General features: G+C 30.2%; 1 protein-coding gene and 1 long non-coding RNA gene across 3 annotated transcripts in view; one reads left to right on the top strand and one right to left on the bottom strand.

Moving 5' to 3' along the window:
- LOC143191382 (uncharacterized) overlaps window positions 1-22,956 on the top strand; it is a 136,921-nt gene that overhangs the window by 64,329 nt on the left and 49,636 nt on the right. The window lies entirely within an intron of this gene.
- Window positions 4,232-6,441, bottom strand: LOC143191384 (uncharacterized). Its single transcript, XR_013004492.1, has 4 exons — window positions 6,270-6,441; window positions 6,131-6,190; window positions 5,920-6,052; window positions 4,232-5,022 (listed from the first exon to the last, which is right to left on the bottom strand). It is a non-coding gene; the product is annotated as an uncharacterized LOC143191384 (long non-coding RNA).

Here is a 22,956-nt window from a genome sequence, read left to right as displayed (position 1 = left end):
AAAAACAAGTTAATTAATTTAAATGTGCAACTGTTTATATATTTGCTGGAATTAATGTTACGGAAATACGGCATAACTGATGTTGGCTATAGACGACACGGCCCACTTGCTATTGGATTATGTAATATTTGACAAGGTCTATTAACCTGATTAGTACTAAAATGGTAACTGTGATTGATCTAGTAGCAATTGCTACAATACCAATATAAAGGTATTCAAATACATTCCATTTCCTATACAAATTTCGTTATATTACAAAACAAGTAACATAATATCGTATACAGAAAATAGGATGAAATAAAAAATTAAGATTATCGAAAACCATAAAGTTCTCTCTAAAAATACTTAAATAAATAAACTAATCTCTAAAATTAGTGAATTATTTCAATATCCAGCTTATTCTCCAGATTTAAGTCCATCAGATTTCTGGCTCTTTTAGTGCTTTAAATATGTCTCCTGTGGAAAATGATGTGCATGAAATGAGGGGTAGACCATAACAAAATCGTAATTAATTATTGTTGCTACTTTTCAATATTTCAGAATTATTTAAGTATATTATACAAAAGTTATCGCGTAGTTCGCTGTAACATTAATAAAATTAACTGGCAACCGTAAATATTTTGAATAAAATATTTCAAAATTGATACATAATGAAAAGAAATAAAAAATATTTAATCTTAAAAAAATATCACACGACTTCTGAGTTTTGAAAAGGCTTAATATAATCAAGCTCAAGGCAAATTCTACACTTTTGACTAATAATCTACTTTAAGATGTTTAATTTTATGTCAACAATATGGCTTTTAGTTTTTATAAAATTAATTATAGCTCTATTAGTACCAGTTCAGTTGATCTGTGTCATTAAATGAATAACATCAAAAAGATTTAGCTATTAATAGATGAAAGAGTTGTTTATTTACCTCAAAATTGCTTTTATAATACGTGATACGTTCTCACTTAATTTTCTTTGGTATTTATTTAATTCTAGAATACTATAATATTATCTTTATAAAAATGTGACTCACTGGTTTTTTTTTTAATTAATTTAGTTTGGAGTGTTAAGTAATATTAATTTTTTTTATTTTACTAGTAAGACAATCAACTAATAACTCATTAACGTAACGTAATTTCTCAGGTTTTACACTCTTGTTTTTACTTATTATATACTTGATATATACTTGGAAACCTATGTCAAGATAAACCCTTCAGTCCTGGTATTAGAAGGATGTATTAAAACATAAAATCTAAACAACTTGATAATTAATTAATTAACGGCAAAGCGAAATATATGTATATTATTATTTCTTTAACTATTGTTCATCATTAGACATTATATTTTTAGTTTCTTTGGTGTATTTTGATTAGCAATATCTATTAGTGAAATGCGACGTACTGATGCAAACAACTGTTTCAAAGCAACAGTATTCCATTTAGTATTATTGAGTTATTCAGTATGTATAAACGCTAATTATGGAATGCCCAAAACTGCATTTTCAATATTCATTACTTTTGTAGTTTGATTTTAGAAAAAATATGCAATTGAAATGGGCAATTTTGGTTTTAAAGATTTAAAAGTGGTAATTTTAATATCAAAACACTTATTGAACTGATTGACTTATTGAACGAAAACGCAGATCAAATGCTCAAACAACTTTCAGACAGCTTAGTAATTGTAAATTAAAGTTTCATTGTTTGCCAACCAAAAAAGAGTTCTGTCGCGTATTGTGGCAGGCGATGAATGGTGAATATATACCAGAATCCCGAGGATAAAATTTCATGGGTTAGTCCAGAAGAAACATCCACATTAACACCAAAGCGAAATATTCATAGCTGTATGATCGTGATCACATTTTGTATGGATTTTAGTCAAGCAATTCAAACAACATCAAACTTTTGGATCTTTTTGTGATGGGACGTACAGTTTAACGAACCACGGTCTTCGACATTAGGCTACGAATTGGCGAGTGACCTACTTTGGAGATCATCCCAGAAGACGTCCGGTTTTACCCAGCCTGGTTACTTGTGTGACTGTGCCTGGTTCTTTTTCTCGTACAGTTTTACGCTCTTGTCTAAGGACTATCACAAATTAACGACCACGTCTCAGCAGGATTTGAACACTGACTATCGCAATAGTACGAGGATTCTCTACAAAAGGTTGAAACTGGTAATATAATACGTATAAAATGTTTTTCTTTTTAAATTTGGAACGACTTCAAAAAATAAATAAGGAACTCACTAAAAAGTAAACAATAATGACACTTAAATTTTTAACATAAAAATGGTTTAAAATAAAGTATGTACATAACAATCGTTGTAATAACTAATTGAAAGAAAATAAAAACCCTTATTTAATCTATCCACTATACGTGTTTTATATTCTACTATATACACACAATTTTTATTAAGTATTACAATCGGTAGGCTAAGTAAAATTACAACTCGTATGAGGAAAAATAGGAATAAAGAAACAATAATTGAAAATAGAGAACGATTAGAGGTGATATGACAAATATTCTAACCAAACTGGAACAACAACACAACGTCGTTGTCTTCGCCGGGAATCGAACCCGCGGCCTCCTCTAACCACTACACAATAGAGGCAGTTGCTTGTAATATTTCTACGGCCTCTAGTGCTTAAAAAGCAAATTGAATGGCCTTTGCACTGAACTGCTTTGGTAAGCAAACCGTTACGAAAATCTCCTCAAAATCCCCTGAAGGGTATAGCGGTCCGGTGACTGCTATCATCATCAGCTTATGCAATAACGTCATAGTATGCAATTAGTTGTAGTATCTTTCGTCACATCAGCTTAGCAATAACAATTTACCCAAATATCTGATTATTTTAGATATAGAAAAATATGAGAAAACGTTATACGTGCCTTTGAAGTTTGAGGGTTTCCTTCGATTTGCGCGGATTGCACCTTACTTCGTCCTAAAACAAGAATTTTGAAAATTGGTCTACAATTGATGTAGAAATCACGATTATAGAACCTCCTGCTATTTGAAGTCGTTACGTGATATGGTACGTTACGTTAATGATGGCCACAAAAAAATAGTTACCCAGCTACTTAGTTAAAATCTACGCACATTTGTTTAAAGTCAAATTACATCGAAAATCAAACCCAAATGAAGCAATTCGACATCCTATTGACTAAATCACATAACAAACACGCGTGAAGGTAATAGCCGGTATATTCGACCTACATTGTCGAATATTATGACCGTTACACCGGAAAATTGAGATTTTCAACTGTTGTGCAACGCACTAGCCGCAATACAAGAATCTATGGGCTCTCAAACCCATATAGGATGATTCTAATAAGCTGTAATGTTTATTAATGAACACGCATTGTACCCCGGCGAGCGTTAAACGCGAACCAAACTGTTGCGGCTTTGAATCCAAATAGATTTTCTCTCGAAAGCTTTAGAACAACAGCGTAATCCGATGATGTTAAACATTACTTAATCAGGAGCTAGATAGTGTAACAAATGGATAACAATACGTTTACGATTGGAACTGAAGGTATTATTGTTTTTTTTCTATGGCGTAATCATATAATGGATGTATTTTACTTCCGACAATTGCTTACATTTAACATATATTTTGAATTATAATTTGGTTTAGTTAATTTCTAACTTTATATTGCTTAATCCTATAGATAGTTTCAAGTTTATTGGGCATGTATTATTTATTATAAATGACAATTTTGCCTACAAATGTTCTCAAATATATATGTTTTTTCAATAAGAACGGGGTTATGTGATTCTATTTCTATTAATATCATGTTGAACTAGCTGATTAGTAAAACTAGCATCATATATCGGATACACGAGAGATTTTTAAAATGTTTTCAATTTTATGTAGATTCTTGATAAGACTCCCTTTAAAACTCTAATGAATAATATTAACTTGTTGTAAACTTTGTCCTGTGAATTTGTACTATGCTCCACTGTATATTATTTTAGTATATTTTCAAAAAATTTTTTTATTCGAAAGAGTGCACTTCCGAGATGGTCCCATTGGAACCAAGTTACCATCTGATGTACGCTTAATGTTTGATTCTTTATTTGAAAAAATATGTTACTTAGACAGGTAATAATTTCTTGATCGATATAAATAGTATATAAATTGTAAACAAAGAGTAATGTTATGCAAATACTGCGATATATTTCATTAAACATTATCTGTTAAATCACTGTGTCGTGTTTTTGCTAAGAAAAATGGTTGTTTCTTTCGATCTCCAACTCAAACTCATTAATTATAAACTCATGCTAGTCGTTCATTGACTTTGAGCTTTCATGTCTACGAATGCCATTTATCTAGTCTTCTGAAAACACTTATTTTATGTTATCTTAACAATAAATATACTTCTACAAGCAATCGATGTCGCTTACCTGTACGCTTACCTCATATAAACTTAAAAACAATTTAAAAAAAGATACATGTATATTGATATAAAATCAATAATATTTCAAGGATATCACTTATATTATTATCTTACGATATGTAACGATTAATAACAAATTTTAAAAAATTAAATAACAAAATTAATAAATTTGAAAATTTTAAGAATACATTTTTTAAATTATTTAAAATTATTTTCACCTTATATATCTAGTAATTGGTGCTAAATAAGTATTGAAACATCATTGTATTTATTATACATACATTACATAGAGGTAAATATAAATATAATAATAACGTGACATTGATAAAATGTAAAGTGATAAAGAAATTAACCAAAAATGTTGATATTGTCCTTAGCTTTTTGTCAATATTTTGTCTTATCTGCTATATCCTCGCTAATACATATGCTAAGACTTCTTCAATACAGCAACTATAATTCTTGAGGCTATCTGGATAAAACAAATGCAAATCTTCAAGTAGTCGTTCTGTAACAATCTTTAAAACGGGAAATATATTCCTAATATTTATTTTACCAATTCTTCTGAAACCCCTTAACTTGAGGGTTTATAAAATCTGACATCAATGAGTTGAGACTATTTCTAATATATCGCTGGCTAAAAATTCAACGCTCATCAGAGAAAGATATTAGATAAAAATGTTGGAGAATAGTTGTGAAAGTATGTGAAAAATCCAAAAACACGAGATGTAAATAATTACAAAATAATAAATAATAATATAATTATACTAATAATATAATTATAATAATTATGATAATAATAAATAATTTAAAACGAATAATTTGGACATGTTTTTGCAAATGATAATGAATGATCATCTTGTTATTGAAATCAATACAGGTAGAGATTTTTGTTTCCTTCATAGTGAAGTACTACTTGATCAGACCGTGGGATATCAGCAGGAATCCAGCAGGAAAGTGATAGTTATATATAATACGAATAATACGATAATGATAATTATACGATAATGAATTTAGTCTTTTAAGTAGTAAAAACACATACATTTTAATGCATAATGGTCTTCCATAATTATTTGATACATTCAACTGCGCCTCATCTATAGAATTTTTCGTATTAAAAAAGAAACATAATATTTATTCAAAAATGACTCTTATTAAAAATAGAATGCTGTTAAAAAGTCGCTAATACTATTGTTGACTGATTGACTGATGTCCAAACTTGCCACATGATATTTAGAAATGATTTGAAATAAATATAGAGAAAATGATAAAGTTTTAAACTGATTTTAACGCTCTTAAAATATTTCTCTAAATTTTATTAGCAATATTGATTTAAAGTGTTTCAATAATCTAATATAAAAATATAATTATAACCAAAACTGAGAGAATTGTGTCATTTTAAATGAGCATACGGTCAGAATTTTAATTAGACATAAAGTAGCTAATTAGTGGTAAAAGTAAACTTCTCTAGTAAACCTTTTTGCGTTGGTGGCTTATCCCACAATTTAACAATGCCGGGATTTCATTAATTTACCTGTGTTATAAATGTATTATTAACATTCTTCTTCCTGTCCTGTGAACTCTATGAATTAGTCGACATTCTATTGTTCTATTAACATTGCGGTAACAAACATTAAATCTTGTTTATATCCAACGTTTTTATAATCCTGAAAATATATTTACATGAATATTAATATTTACACCAGTTATTCTACTATTTATATATTTAACCCATAAAAACCTACTATATTCGTTTTTATACGTTTGCCATATCGCATACGGTTGTCGCTATTATTTCTCCTAACCTAGAACAATCGGTCGATATTTTATTATTCCATGATAGCCGTCATAACGTAACGAAAACCTACTATTATCGAAACTTACCTAAATATAGAACTAGCAAACTACCAAAGCTTCGACGGTACACCTGCATATCTCCGTACGTCATTAAAATGCACAGATAATTTTTGAAATTTCCGCCTGTCTATAGCCGACGAGTTCGTACGGGAAGAGACGCGCCGAAAAAAGACAATTACTGGAAACATCAAACGAATAATTCAACTGCCAGCCTTGTTTAAACTGAATGGTGATTGTTTTAATGTAATTATAAATTTTAATTGATAATTTATCGGGCGACAGGTGGGTCAATAGATTTTGTTGTGCGATGAATTAGAAATAATTGAATGTGAATTGATATTGAAGTATACATGAACCAAATAATTGCTTTATATTATTTACCCATCAATATAATCTATATTTGAGATTAATCTATTATTGCATATAGAAAGAAATGTAGATTCACAGGTAATGATAATATATTAATGAAAATCAGGTTCCTATATGAGAAATACAATTTAACAAGTATTTAATGAACTTTAAGTCTTTATAATGTTATTTTTCCACATTTTGTTAACGACATTCTGTATATTAAATTAGTTTAAGGAATATTAAGAAGTCAGGTATGTATATTAGCTCATAATTAGTAGGGCTATGATTTACATATACTTGCAGATTATTTATAGTGTTTTTTTATGGTTTTATGGTTTTTGAGCAAGTTGTAGTATATGACTGACTAGTAGTAGAGCACAGATGCACTTATATAAAATGGGTAACAGTTCAATTTAATTTGATTATGTTGGACGATTATGTTTTATGTTTAAGTAAATTTAGTTAAAGATATTGTTTCTTCCTGGAAAACAGTTCATCACAATATGATTATTGAGTGGATATAATAGTGGAATTGACTGTAGAAATACTTAATTCAAAATAAAATCAAATTTATATCTATGGAAACTTATTGTCTTGCTCAAATTTACTAATATACTTTTCTTCTTTACTAAATAACTTAAAATAATATAAATAATGACTTTTAAGTGAGGCATTCACGCACATTGATGATAATGAAATGAAACAAAACAAAGTTTATGTTAAATATGGTATATATAAATATTGCAGAGCACAAGTTACAGTATCTATATATTCAATTATGTAAATTGATATATTATTGATGTATTTCTCCTGAATTTTTTTCTTCACACCTATGTGCTCTAAAGTTACATTTATATGTCTGAATTCATCTCTTGTTTATGTTTTTCATGTAATAGGTCACTTAAAAAGTTCCTGGCTTGACACATAGATCGCGCTACTAGAAATCCATATGTTTTTTACTTAGCCCTAACCCTCAAAAGATGCGTGTATAAATTTGACAGCTGTCCGATCATTAGTGTGTGCATTATAGCATTTTTAGTGAAACAACTTTTATGGATAAAAAGGAATTACGCCTGTTGATCAAAATATTGCTTTTTGAAGGGAAAAAATTCAGTTGAAGCAAAAAATTGGTTTGATGCCGAGTTTCCGGACACTGCCCCGGGAAAATCAACCATCTAGAATTGGTGGTGAAATGAGCACCGAAGACGGTGAACGCAGTGGACGCCCAAAAGAGGTTGTTACCGACGAAAACATTAAAAAAATCCACAAAATGATTTTGAATGACCATAAATTGAAATTGAATGAAATAGCAGACACTCTAAAGATGTCAACTGAACCTGTACGTGGATATGAGAAAGCTTTGTGCAAAGTGGGTGCCGCGAGAGCTCACTTTTGACCAAAACCAATGACGAGTTTATAATTGGGAGCAGTGTTTGACGATAACTAAGCGTAATAAACCCAAATTTTTGCGTCGATATGTGACAATGGATGAAACAATACTCCATCATTTCACTCCGAAGTCCAATCGATAGTCATCCGAGTGGAATAATTTTCATTAACTACATTGAAAAAGGAAGGACCATCAACAGTGATTATTACATAGCGTCATTGGACCGTTTGTAGGACGAAATCGCCAAGAAACGGCCGCATTTGGAGAAAAAGAAAGTGCTGCTTCACCAAGACAATACACCGTGTCACAAGTCAGTGAGAACGATGGCAAAAATCCATGAATTGGGGTTCGAATTTCTTCCTCATCCACCGTATTCTCCAGATCTGCCCCCCAGCGACTGTCCGCGAATTTCGAATTCCTGTTCTCAGATCTCAAAAGAATGCTCGCTGGAAAGAAATTTTCGTCGAATGAAGAGGTGATCGCCGAAATTGAGGCCTATTTTGAAGAAAAGGACAAATCATACTATGAAAATTGTATCGAAAAGTTAGAGGGTCGCTATAATCAAAGTATCATGGTGGAACGGAATTATATTGAATAAAAAAACTAATTTTACCAAAAAGATGTGTTTTACTGTTGTAGGCCGGGGAATTTTCAATTGAACTGTTATTTTATTTTAGTGTGAATAATATACATTTTCAACCTCAAAGACGTTCCTAATTACAATTCCAACAAAGTTCATTTTGTACATAAATTTTGTATTATTTTTATGTCAAGATATTTTATAACCATTTAGCGTTTAAATTTGCAAAATTTGTCAAAATTAACTCGCAGGTTTTATATACACCATTCAAATTATTTATTTTGTTCTATATATTCAATAAACAAAATGTTATGAAATAAAATAAATAATAACAAAGCCTCAATATTTTAGCAGCAATAAATTTCTTATGATAATGTTAATTATCTGTAAATTTATTGAAAAAAAATCATATGGTAGTTAATCAAAATACTATGGTAGGTCGGGGACTTTTCAATTGACTTGTTAGTAGTATCTATGTACTTTTATACTCCAAACATGTATGAGAGAATGGAGGGTGGGCAGGTCGTGTTTATCATAAAACTACTGGATTATACTATGGTATATTTGAGTATATATATATATATATATATATATATATATATATATATATATATATATATATATATTATACCAACTATGAGTTTATCTGGACTGGGCCTAAAGTTTAAGGTGGGCTCCGAACCACGGTCCTCAACATTAAGCCTACCGACTGGCGAGTGACCAACTTTAGAAATCATCCCAGAAGACATCCGGTCTTACCCAGCCTGGTTACTGGCGTGACTGGGATCATTTTCCTTGTCGGACATTACACTCTTGCCTAGAACATTCACAAATATTGAACAATCACAAACATAAATTTACGACCATGCCCCAGCAGGATTCGGACCCGTGGCTATCGCAACAGTAGGAGGACCGTCCCATCGCCTTTACCACTGCGCCACCAAGCCGGCTTCCGTATTTCTTGGAATATTCAAAGGAGGCCTCATCCCAAATACTTACGGCCAATAAATGTCATATGCTCATATGTACATTATTGTCTGCAACAGTATCAGGGCCCATTCCGTTCATATTCTTATCAAACGTACCTACTTACACAACATATTTTTTAATAACCGCTAGGAACAATGAAACTAGTAACGATATATTTAAATTTAACATTTCCTAGCAAATAGTGTTAAATAGCTAGTTATATTTTATATACTCTACCATTTTGTGATCTTGGAGAATTACCCTATCCAGGTAATTTTGTTGATATTATCGCATCTAGAATATATATTATTTTTTATTCATATTTTAGATAAGTTTTTGAAAGGATTTTGTTCCAATAATATATAGTATAGTAACAGATACTTATTGGAATTAATGTATACTCATTCTTGGATTAACAATAATAAAAAAAATAGTGTTTTATAACTTTTTTCTGACTTTCATCCATGTTTCTCAACTATATATAACTATATCCTATTACTGCTCTTATAATTAGCAAAAAATAAACAAGGTAGATTAATTTTCAAACGCAAAACGCAAAAGACATCATATGCTATATATTATTAATTTCCCTGTAGTCCTGAAATGCTAGTGCACATTACCTGCCTGAATACGTTTGATTGACAATCGAATACAAAGTTAAATAAGAAAAAATGCTTCTAAATCCGAAAAATTATAGTGTTCCAGGAATCAAGTTTATGTCTTAGGTATTTATTGGTACCTAGGCTTTAGAAGAAGTTATTTCAGTCACCAACTCTTTAATATGGCAGTTAATGTACGAAAACGCACCTTATGGTAGTTAATTAATTCCAACAATTAATTAAAAGTGTGTTTACGTTAAAACTGAATAGTTCAATGAGTTTAACTGATATTTAAACTAAAATAATTTCTTTTTAACCCTTCACATTTCACCATTTCACAAAAGACGTATCTTTCACTGATTATCTGGCAACAAAATAAATTTTCTGGAATAATTTGTAAACATTATTTTTAATATCAATATTTTCAACAAAAAAAAAACGTTACTAATCAAAATATTCAATTACAGGCGAATGACTTATGAAATATATTATAATTGAAAAAAGCTTTTATATTTTTGTTGCAGAAATAGAGTTGCTAAAAGTTATTGAGTAGTTGAAAGGTATGCATACTTCATCGATAAAATGAAATGGTAATTTTTGATACAGCTTACAAAGAATTTTTATTGATTCTTTCCAAATACCAATTCTATTTCAACCCATTAATGCCGCATGGTTTGACTGAAGAGTACTTTTTTATGAAGATGCTTTACACTGACTCTGGAAAGGTGTGTCGTTTTTCCGATATTCGAAATTTCAATACCTACCTACCAGAAGGGCAAAAAAATAGTTCATTGCGATAAATAATGTTAAAAAAGAATTTATTACTATTAAATGATTTTTTTATTACTCTTCGTGAGTCCACAATCTGCCCTATTGGCAATAAGTATTTCTTATGTCTATTATATATACATGGCATGTAGAAAATCACTTCATTAAGCAATTTTCCGTATAAAATTTTATCTTAATTAATTAGTCTTATTCTAAAGCTTATTCTAAAGTCTACATAAGTCCAGTAATCAGATCAGGTGATGTTAAATGTTAGTCTAGGCACTTCAATATCACGTCGCATATTTAGCTGATTAGCGAGTACATTGGGATGCACTGACACTCTTTCGAAATACTTCACGCAATCACGTTAAATTACACTCGTTATAGGTTCTAGAGGAATATCGCGTTGTATCACTTTATTTGTAATATAGTACGGAGCATCAACAATGGCACGCAACACCTTATTTTGGAACCGTTGAATGATGGATATATTAGATATGCTAGCGGTACCCCATAGTTAGATTCCATATGCCCAAATGGGCTTGAGTATAGACTCATGCAGCAATACCTTTTTATCTAATGATAACTTGGATTTGCGCCCGATAAACCAATACATTAGATATAATTTTACTCCCAATTGTTTCCGTTTAGAGAGTATGTGCTTCTTTCAGGTTAGGCGTCGATCCAAGTGCATACCAAGATATTTAACATGCTCTGCTTGGGGGAGTTGATGATGATTGATATTCACTGGTGGACATGTTCTTCTACACAGGGTAAACGTTATATGCGTGGATTTTGTTTCATTGGCTTTAATTCGCCATGTCTTCAACAATAATTGTATTTGCTCCAGGTATGTTTGTAGGTTTATTGATGCTGTGACTGGACCTTCATGGGATGCTAAGATTGCTGTATCGTCTGCATATTTTGCCACAGTAGTTATTTTTGTGGTGGGCAGATCAGCCTTATACAAAAGATACAGTACTGGACCCAGTACAAATGATATTTAATATATAGAACATATCAAAACGTACTCGTTAGTAAAATTAGACCACAATATTTATTGATGTACTATGGTAAAGTAAATTCTAACTCTTACACTATTAAAACCATTGGTTTTTTATAATGCTGGGGTAGAATCTTTTCGTTGACATCCATTTTCGGTTTATAGAATCATTATTAAAATATGAATTAAATAATTTTAAGCAATAATTTAATTTCATTAGTAGTAGATGCAATAAATATTAATTTTAATTAAGAGAATAAATTCAATAATGTGCACAATTTCAATGAAACATTTAAGTTTATTAAAAACAAACACTTAAAATTAATTAACGACATTAAATTAAATTTTAGACTACCAAAAATCGTTAACATATTAAAAGTTTTATTATAATAAATTAAAAACATAAATTAAATTAAAAATGAAATATAATTTATAGAAATGAAAATTTAAAAATACTCAATGTATTTTCTCTTTAAATGAAACTGAGCGATTGTAAGAAGTATCGTTTACAGTTACAAAAAATTGAGCTCAAGAAAAATTTATTTAAAATAACTTTATTAATACTTAGCACTACATAATAGTAGAGTTTACGATGACAACAAAATACGATACAACAAACAAGATACTCAATGTTATGTCTTAGGCACATGTTATTAGTACTATTATTATTAGCTCAAGAAATATTATTTATCTTGAAATAATCTATCAACAAATGGTTGTTTCTTCAATATTCTTGCTGCTGATCAACATACAGCTCCATTTAATAAGTTATTCATTATGTCAGCTAGTTTTTTAAATTAATAACAATATATAGATATAGTGAACAGTCTTCCTTTAGTAACAATGAGCATGAGCATTCAATTGAGGATAATGCAGGATATTCTGTCAAAACTAGCATAAAGAAAATCAGTGCTGTAATATATAATCTATATGTTAATAGGCTTAGCGAGAATTTGCGTCTTGTTTTGAGGAAAACAAAGGCATCTGGGGGTGCGAAATTTGGCACTGTTAAAACTTATATCGAGGAATAATGTTTAAGCCTAATATTTTTGTGTTAGATACCCTAGTGAGTAGTGAGTTCCTTATTTATTTCTTGAAGGCGGTCCAATTTTTTTGTTAAAAATATTTTATTTTCTCCTTTTTCGTGTTAGATATTTACTCAATAAATTACGCAGTTATTTTATTAAATATTATTAAGTATAGCCCAATTAAAAGTGTAGCACGTATGGGGAAAAATAGAAATAAAAAAGGATGATTGAAAATAAAGAACGCCTACACCATTACCTAGTCTAGGTGATCAGACAATTTTTCCAATCAAACTAGAACAAAAAAAGTTTCTGTCCCCGTTGAGAATCGAAGCCGCGACCTCCGCATGTAAGCATAATGTTCTAATCCTTACACCATACAAACAATTGCTAGCTCTGTTCTATGACGTCTATTATCATAAGGTTTGTGCTTAAAAAGCAAACTGAATGGTTTTTACACTTTACACTAAATTGCTTCCGATTTTTCGTCACATCAGCTTAGCAATAAGGTTTCAATGAGACCACCTCGGAAATGTGCTCTTTAGAATAAAAAAGTGATTTTGAATATCAGTCCATAATTGACGGAGAAATCTATATACGTATATATATATATATATATATATATATATATATATATATATATATATATATATATATATATATATATATGCTTTTCATCTTTTATTTCAATGTAGTAATAATTTATAATGCAAGGTAATCGCATATTATTAATAGTATCAATCTAACAATAGCAACCGCAACAATGATTAATATTTTTTTCCTGTCGAATCATCGTGTGTGATTTAAGAAATCATTCTTGATACGTATTTATGATTCGCAACATCTATTTCCACAGCGAACCCGACCTCGTTGGTGCTCAGTGACCCCGAATTATCGACGGTTTGTTTCTTTCGATCGTAATTTCTTTTTGGGTCGTAAATCTCGGCTCACCCACGCCATCGTAACGGTAAAGCGCTCTTATCCCACAATCCCGCATTTGTTTCCTGATATAATTAAAGAATGATTAAAACGCGCTCTGGATAACCAATAACGAAGAGTAATAGCTACAATATATGCATAGAAATCTGTTGGTGCCGTAAATTTGCATTTTTCCTGCATTTAAATAGGGTTTAGTAAACTAAGTACGTTATCATTTTAATCCAAGACCTATTTTAAAAAAAAGCTTCAAACTTCTAGAACTTTCGAACAATGAATTTAATCAACTGATTTTTTATATACCATATTTTATTCGATACGCTTAATACAGGCTTATACTTCAATAAATACTCAATTAAAACACTGCTGTGTGATTAAGAATATGGAATAATACATCAGTATGTATTTCCTAGATTAAAATTAACTAATGCTAACTAGCTAGTTAGCTAAAGTCATTTAACATGTATGTATTTCATACATGTATATATGATTTGTTTTTCTTCAATGTTTCAAGCAATATTTGTATTGCTTTTGCTTTGGTGTGATTTAGTTTAACCTTATTTCATGGTTTATGGCGAACTCTCAACTCATGTGTTGTCTAGCTATAGTAAATGGTACTTTAACGAAACACTTAACAACGTTGAATTACTAGTCATCAAAAGGATTTTGTGCAGCCCCATTATTGCTAACCATTAGTCCAAACAGGCTTTATTAGTGTATGATTAATCAATTGTCTTGATTTTAACATTAAACTAGGGGAATCTTCCGACTAATTAGTATAGTTATATAATCGGTATCTGGTCAACTTTTTGTCTAGCTTGATGTTTCCAATTTAATCCATCGATATGGATACCGAGGTGTTTTCATAGTTCTGCTTGAGGGATTAGGTGTTGCGTCTCCCTCATTGATTCACTCAAGTGATATAATTAAGTTTCTGTCTTTTCGCCGCAACGTAAAATTGACATGGACATATCTCGAACTATTAAACTTCTTTTCCAGTTTCTATATCATTTATAGATGTCAGACCCTTGTAGTTCATAACATTCTAAATATTATTTTGAAAAGATACGATTTCTTAAATTGGCAATAGTTCTGTAACAACAATTTTTTTACAATGTAAATGAGGGCGGTACAGTATTTCGTTTCTTTTCAATGACATAAATAGAGAATTATTTAATAAACTGAATAGTTCTAACATATTAAAATATTTCATATATACTATAAGGTCGATAACTCGCTATTTTTTTCTTTATTCCGTTTTTTTTTAATATCTTTTTTTGTTACTGTTAATATTTAAAGTTTATTTCACTAATTTTTCTTAGCCCATTTTTTGTACTTTAAATAAAAAATGCATATGTTTTAATAACTATCTAACCAAAAAGTTGTATGTTGATATAAAATATAGTCAATTATTTTTAACTTGGATTTGTTGAAGTTAGTTTTTTGTTATTTGATAGTAAATGTGCCATAGAATAAATATGTTTGATAAAATGATAGCTGCTTTAAAGGACTATAATAATTGTTAGCAAGTTAAATTTCCATGCAATTCACTCCTTAGCTTTATATGTTAATATTGAAAGTTCAACATCAACAGGTATATCAAACATTTAGGTTATTTCTTTTAGTTTTATTTTATCTACTTTATGTTTTCTATTCGCCAAATAGGCAAACAGAAACAAAAAAACCAACATCATTATTTATGCATACTGCAAATATGTTAATATCTCTTATAGTTTAATATGTTATCTTTATTTGGTTATGTCACTGTAGTACTTTTTAAATACATAGCTTCTTTAACTAGAATTTATAGTGCTACTGTAACTTGTAATACTAATTTGTAAGTTACTGTGTTTCAATAAAAGTTATATTTTTCTATTTGTTTCCAAAAAAAAACTAAATTGTATTTATATAATATATTATTTATTTATTTTTTATTTTTTTGGTTTGATATTGATGCTAAATAAATGTAATTTAGTTTTAATTAAATAAATGACGTGCAATATTGTTTCTAATTTTCACTTATTTGTTTTGTACTAGATTAAATTCTTGCTAATTAAATTTTAAGTCAATACTTAGGCCTATTTGGACCTATAGTATTGATATGTGAGCTACAACTAGCAAATATAACATAGCTATCCACCAGAGGTTCCAGAATAAAGTGTAGGGAGTCATCGCCGATGCTCCATATTACGTCCCCAACTAACTGATTCAGCGCGATATCCCTTAGAACCCATAACGAGTGTGATTCGAAGTATTACTGAGAAATACTCCGAATAAATATTAGTGCATCCCAATACACCCGCCAAACAGTTAAATCTGTGCGATGACAGTGTAGTGCATAGGTTCAAACGCAAACTACCATACGAACTGATTAATAGACCCATCGAGTTATATTTAGTTATCTCTAGAATAAGTTAAAATAGTTTTTAGAATAAGTTAGGATAGACTTTAAAATAAGTTAGAATAGTATCTAGATTATAAGTTACTGAAGCGACTTCTACATGTCAGGATAATTATATTATATAACTGAAATCATATAATAATAATTATTGCCCATGGGCAGATTGTTGAACTTGTATATAAAAAAATCAAAATAAACAATAATATAATAGAAATATAAATATTAATATTAACAATTACGCCCTGCGGAATATCTTTAAAATTGTATATTCTAAACATAAAGCTTTTGGATTTTATAGTGACCTACTAAGCATGTGTTCTTGAGCATGGATTAATATTTAATAACTCGTGAAGCTTGTCGTCTGGCATTTGGCCATACCCAGCCTAATTACTGAGATGACTGAGATGATTATTCAGTATTTTGTATTACAATCCTAAATATGGACGAACAGAGCGAGATTCAAGCTCGTGACATTCTTGGCGGCGAGACCAGCAGTTCTCTTGCTTGGTTACGTCGCTAGAACATATACTATTGAAATGAAATATTATTATAAATTATTTAACAACTGACAACTTACGTTCGTATTATTACAGAATTCTGATAAATCGTTAAAAGGGTATTAATGGTTCTTATAATTATGAAATCTGCTGTGATTATTACTTAGTTTTTTATAAACACATAAACATACATTTAAATATTTTGTGAGTTTAGGTGAATAGATTGTAATGATGATTCAGCAACTCAGTTCACGAATCCTGAAATTTAATATTTTTCAAATTTTATTGGCGTCCTTTTCTAGAAAGTATTATCATATTATTTGGTGATTAGTTTGCAACTAATATATATTCTTGATAGCTATTTAATATTCTTCTAACTATGTAGACGAAATCGTTGACAGAATTTATAATAACTTCTGAGAAATGTTCATATTTTAATAGCGTTCGACACCTTTAAATACATTACTCTGCAGCTAAAGTGTCTTTGATTAATAAATAAACCATATTATAAAGGCAGGTTCTGTCAGTATATTCACACAATATTATGAATTTTTTTTATAATAAGTGTAATAAAACATATTTAATTATACAAAAGAATTTATAGTATTGAACATTCTTCATCCAAATTCGTGACGTTAAAACGTCGCAATGTTTCCGCATCAAGTTTTAATTCAGTTTTGATTTGACATACAACAAAATTTTAATCTAAATAAAATAAGTTATTAAATATAATTTATTTTATTTATATTTATTTTAAAATTATGTTATCGAACGACTTAAAACTACAATTAACTACACAGTTATAAGAGTTTGTAGGTTAGGATTGCGTTTAATTGTATTTACAGTGAATTTTATTCCATACCACCAATGAGTTAGAGTTCTAGGCGCGTTTTTTATGTAGTTCTATCCCCTGGAGGCCTAATCTATCTAATTAAAAATTGTATACCCAAGTGATATATTTTACTTTCAATAGAGAGCATATTTACCTTTTACGCTTAGTTCTTCTGTCCTTCGGTACGGGGTTTACATGTAAAGACATTTTGATATCACTATTTTTCTCCCCAGTTTGTTCTGTTAATACCGTATACCGAAAGATGTATACATCTTTCCTGATAAAACTAGATTTAATCACTGCATTTGGTATGTCTGCACAACAGTTGCAATTCTTTCTCTCCTGACACATTTTAATCAAAAGTTCATAATTCTGTGCACATAAATTTTTCACGCTATACAATATTTCCTACTTTTATAATATTTTAATTATATACTCTTAAATCATATTCAGAGGTTCCCATTCAAGTGAATATCTAAGCTGTTAATTTCTAATCTTACATTTGTTCACAATTCCATCATTTGTCAATTTCTTCTTCAAAGTGACTGATCTAGTTCATATAAACCGAAGGTGTTGTTAAACATTCGGATTACTAGCATGAAGTACAATATACCTGCAATGAATTATTAATAAATATTATGCCTAATTAAACCTAGTCAATTGCTATTTCAACATTTACCTTTTTCCATGAACTTTTATTATCTTGACACTATTTTTGTTATCATCTTGCCATGAGTGACCATTCGGTATATTGGTCTCATTCTTAAATATCTATGTCTTATCTAAATACAGACATTGAAATAATAAATCTTTCTTCATTTTATTATATAAGTTTAAGAACTGTATTATTTTAAAAGCAATATCTTGAAGTTCCATTAGACCTCTTCGATGGATCTTGTCTAACAATTTCCTCTCATGTAATTGTATTAAAATGTATTTATATTAAAAAATTACTGATTGTTTTTAACATTAATTTGGTCTTGATTCGCCACCCTCCTCGTATGAGGACGTTTTTTTTTGGTGAATTCAAGATTATATCTTTTATTTTCTGAGATATTTCATTGATCGTGTCCATTCCAATAATCAATGCAGTTGCAACACGCTAAAAATATTGTCAATAGAATCGCAGCAAATCAATATTTAACAGCAAAAATGCTTATATCTTTAATGAATTTTAATGACAAGTGAGGACCTTCATTATCTCGTTTCTGTTCAAAGTAAGTGATTGGAAATGCAACATATTCTGTCTGGCTTCGGAATTTCCAATTAGAGTAATAATAAGCAGCGATTTGGAATTTATCAAGACAAGCAAAGCATTAATACAATGTTTGGCATTTTATAGCTTCTTATTACTATATTTATGAACAATTTTGTATACGTTTGACAGCCGGACAACTTTGGCAGGCTAGGTCGGTTATACTTTCGATCTTATCAGACAGCATTGTCTGATTCTAAAACAAATTTACAAATTGCGTCAGGCAACAAGGTAATTATCTTGTTGGCGTATGTACAAGAATTCTTTGGATAGACTATGTGTTTCATCCTATATTTCTTACTCTGGGTCTGATAGCTCGGAAACTTGGATCAATTAGGGTTTTTTTTCCACCTGATTCGTTAATATTTCGGGAGAATGAAACACACTTAAATATGGCCTTCTGTCTTAGTTGGAGACGTGCGCTAGTAAAGAATGTAAAATTCTCACGATATTTAAAGGCAGTAGACAAATTGCGGTTCTCCACGGTTCAAACTACGATACTTTTAAATCTACTCGAATTTCAGCTCAAGATGAACAAGCGTTTAAGTTTATCCAAATTCCTTTGATTGAATAAATAGTTCGGAAATATAACTTTTATATAAGCTAATACATTTTACTTTTAAACTGCCAAAAGAAAAGTACATACTCGTATTCAGACATATAAGTAACGAAAAGCGAAAGCATTGATATTTAATAAACAAAAAATACACCTTGTTGAGTCGCCACACTTATTGACATTTTAGCGGTCGTTATTTTCTTACGAAAGCTATAAAGGGTTATTTTCTGTACAAACGTACATAAAATACTAACTACAAAATATAATAGCATCAGGTGTTTGAAATACAAATTACAAATTACATTTTTAAGAAGTAATTGAAAAACAAGTAGAAAATATGTATTTTTAGTTTAATACATAAACGCCCTCTTCTTGAAATGTTCAAATAAATTTACCTACGTGACACTTACTTTGCATAGAAAGGCATCATCGACTGGTGAATATTAACTATCAAGTCACGGAAGCATGACAAATATTCTTTAGAAATAAAATCAATATGTTTATTTATGTTTTTGATTATGAAACTTGGGATCGGGAAATTAAAATCTTCACTTGAGATGAATAATTTTGTTTAGAATGAGTTAAAAGAAATGTTTTACCGCATCTATACATATATACTATACTTAAACATGCGATCGTTATTTAGCTTTTCTCTGAGTAAATTTAAAAAAAAATGAGGAATATATACTGCGGAGAAGAATGTATAAGAATTATGATATGTCTACCTTCGTCCGCTAATTTGCCTTTGATGATCTTCAGAATAGCTACTATATTAACACAAATTTCCTAGCTATAATTACCCAAATTAATTATGGTGTACAGAAATGGATTCCAAGTTCTTGAGACTCTACGTTTCCTAGAGTAATTCCATTACTCTACGGATGAAAAACTGAACTACAGCAATCCGCTTTTGGCGACTGTACACACATTTTCTGTCGAAATTCCAATATACTGTATTAGATCACAGCAACTTCAGTTCGTCATTACACCCTGAACTGCAATGTTTGGGCTAGGAAAAAACGAACTAAGCATGTTTTCCAAAGCATCGAGAATTCATAACTATAATGGTTTGTGAGTAGGAGCCTTTAAGCTTCAACCCACCATTTCTGACCTTACAGCTCCAACAGCGATAAGAGATGCTTAACTATGTTAACAAATCCTTCGAGTAACTGCGGAACAAACTTGCCTATCCAACTTCAGTCTCTCTTTCTCTTCTTCTTTTCTTGATAATTAATTTGATTCTGGTTAATTAAATGATTTCAAAATAAAATAGGATTATGGTCTTACAGAATTCCTACGGTCTGTGTCAGTTATAAAATATGAAGGGGTAAAATTAACAAAAACTTTTATTTTACTTTAAAATCTATTATATCTGACGGAAAGAAGTTTCGATTATTTTAACTTCAATAAAAAGCGATACTGAGAATTTAAGTAGATACTAATATAAACCAAACCTTTATGTCTAGACGTTTCACTTATCATCAGGGGTGTGCAACTCTAATGGTAAGTAGTGGAGTAATGTTTCGTTTCGCTTAGTCCAATCATTGGTGGCGCTGACAACGTGAATTTGATTGGTTAGTTTAAAATAGTTATGTAGAAACCTGTAAGCAAAATACTTTGCTTTGATTGGTCTGCCATTTCGCCTGATTACTTTATGACGTCACATTATTGGCCAATAGTATTTAAATGAAAATAAAATTTAATTTTAAATATTAATTTATTAAAATAAAATCCTATATAATTATACATAACTGCAAATAATATAAATATATATAAACAAAAAGCAAAAAACAAAATAAAATATTCTTCTATAACGCCTTCTCATATTTGTTTAGTGCCAGCAGTTTTATGGGGTCTATTAGAGTTCTAACTTTTCCCGATATATTGAAGGTAAACTTTAAATACTTCCCTGTTAATATTGCATTAACTCTAATGAACTAAAAATACAACTACACCTCATAATAACTTTTAAAATTTGGTCTTGAAAATCATTATGGATTGGACAGTTGAAACACTAAAAATGTTTATGTTTTTTAAAAATATTTAGATTTTACAGTATTTGATCTCTGGAACTACTTAATATATAATGTAGACAAATATTGCATGATGTCTCTTTTTTTAGAAGTTTTGTTAAATAGCCTGAGATAAGACTAACATATAATATTATATTCTTGTTTTGCTCGGAGCAAAGTTCTCTGGAACTGAAAATATAGACTCAACTGGTGATTTAACAAATATTAGTGGTACTAGATCACCCGTTAAAAAGAATATAAGTTATCTAACATGTTCATCTTCTTCACAATTTGCCCCGGAAGAATGATGTGAAAAAATTGAAGTGGTGATGAGATTTCCCTTTTAAAGGTGAAGGATTATGTTTCTACCTCCATGACCTCTAATAGATCCAACAAAATTCTCTAAGCAACCTTGGTTAAGATTTCTAAACAAATGTAGTTATTTGTAAATTTAGACAAAATAGATTTCTTTAAATTTCTTCTTTAAGGCAATAAAGCCCCTAAAAGTAGCACCGTAGTAAATATTTTCTTAACAAGGCAATCAAATTTGACACTATTTAAGTTTACAGTACTCTAATATACAATAGCTCTACTATAAAAATATTGAACATTGATTGTTTTAAAAAGTTAAAGTAATACAAATATTTTATTTTAAATACTCAAGCCAAAAAGCTAGGCTTACCGGATGACCTATTATCTATAATTCATTCGTGCTTGGAAGATAGGCTTTCAAGCACGTAAGTAAAGATTGGTGACGCAATTTCTTTTTTGGTGCACAGGTGTGGTACAAATACGTCATTGAGAGTCAACTTGCAGAGCTCAAAGTGTTTCGCACTGCTCCATGGTTCATAAGGAAGGCGGACATCCATCTTGAATCAGGAATCCCGTTCGTGAAAAGCTTTATGGATATAATCAGTATGATATTCTGAATTGGAGCCCTTCTATATAGAAATCGGCTAATTAAACCCCTACCCTCTCATCATTCGTGGTAGGTAATTAAAGTATGACTATCCCAGTCGACTCCCAGGGTCTTTGTCGCCCGCAAAATTATGTTTCCCGAAACCGAAGCTATATCAGCACAAGGCCAATTGGTACTAGCTGATTATCTTGGTTGAAGAAAAATTCTTAAATAGTATTATTATGTATTGTCATTACTTTTATCATGGTAAACCTTTAAAAACAAAAAGATTTAAAACCCAGAGGAATTGTACGTTATATTTTCAATGTACTGCATAACCTAAAGTGTCAACAAGAAAACGGACAAGCTGACCTCATTTTACATCATTGCAATTCCAGCTATATTTCATGACGTTGTCCAGTGCAGATTGTTCCTTCTCTCCATTCCCTACATCTTTCAGGAACTTGAATTACTCATTTAATGTTACCAGTCTCCTAAATTAACGAGTCTATTCTCGGAATTACAAGAAACGCTGAAGAGCGGAAGCAGACACCGACGGACGCTGAACAACATCCTCTCGTTTCGAAACGGTGACTGGTCCGTCTGAAGAACGGATAACAGCGTCCTCGCGGTGAAAGGTAC

This window comes from Rhynchophorus ferrugineus, unplaced genomic scaffold (assembly GCF_030347505.1).
Source record: "Rhynchophorus ferrugineus isolate W39M unplaced genomic scaffold, kcgeb_rfMv2 rfM2, whole genome shotgun sequence".
In the NCBI taxonomy this organism is placed as follows: Eukaryota; Metazoa; Arthropoda; class Insecta; order Coleoptera; family Curculionidae; genus Rhynchophorus; species Rhynchophorus ferrugineus.
The sequence above is the reverse complement of the archived record's forward strand: the minus strand, read 5'-3'. Positions and strand labels throughout refer to the sequence as shown.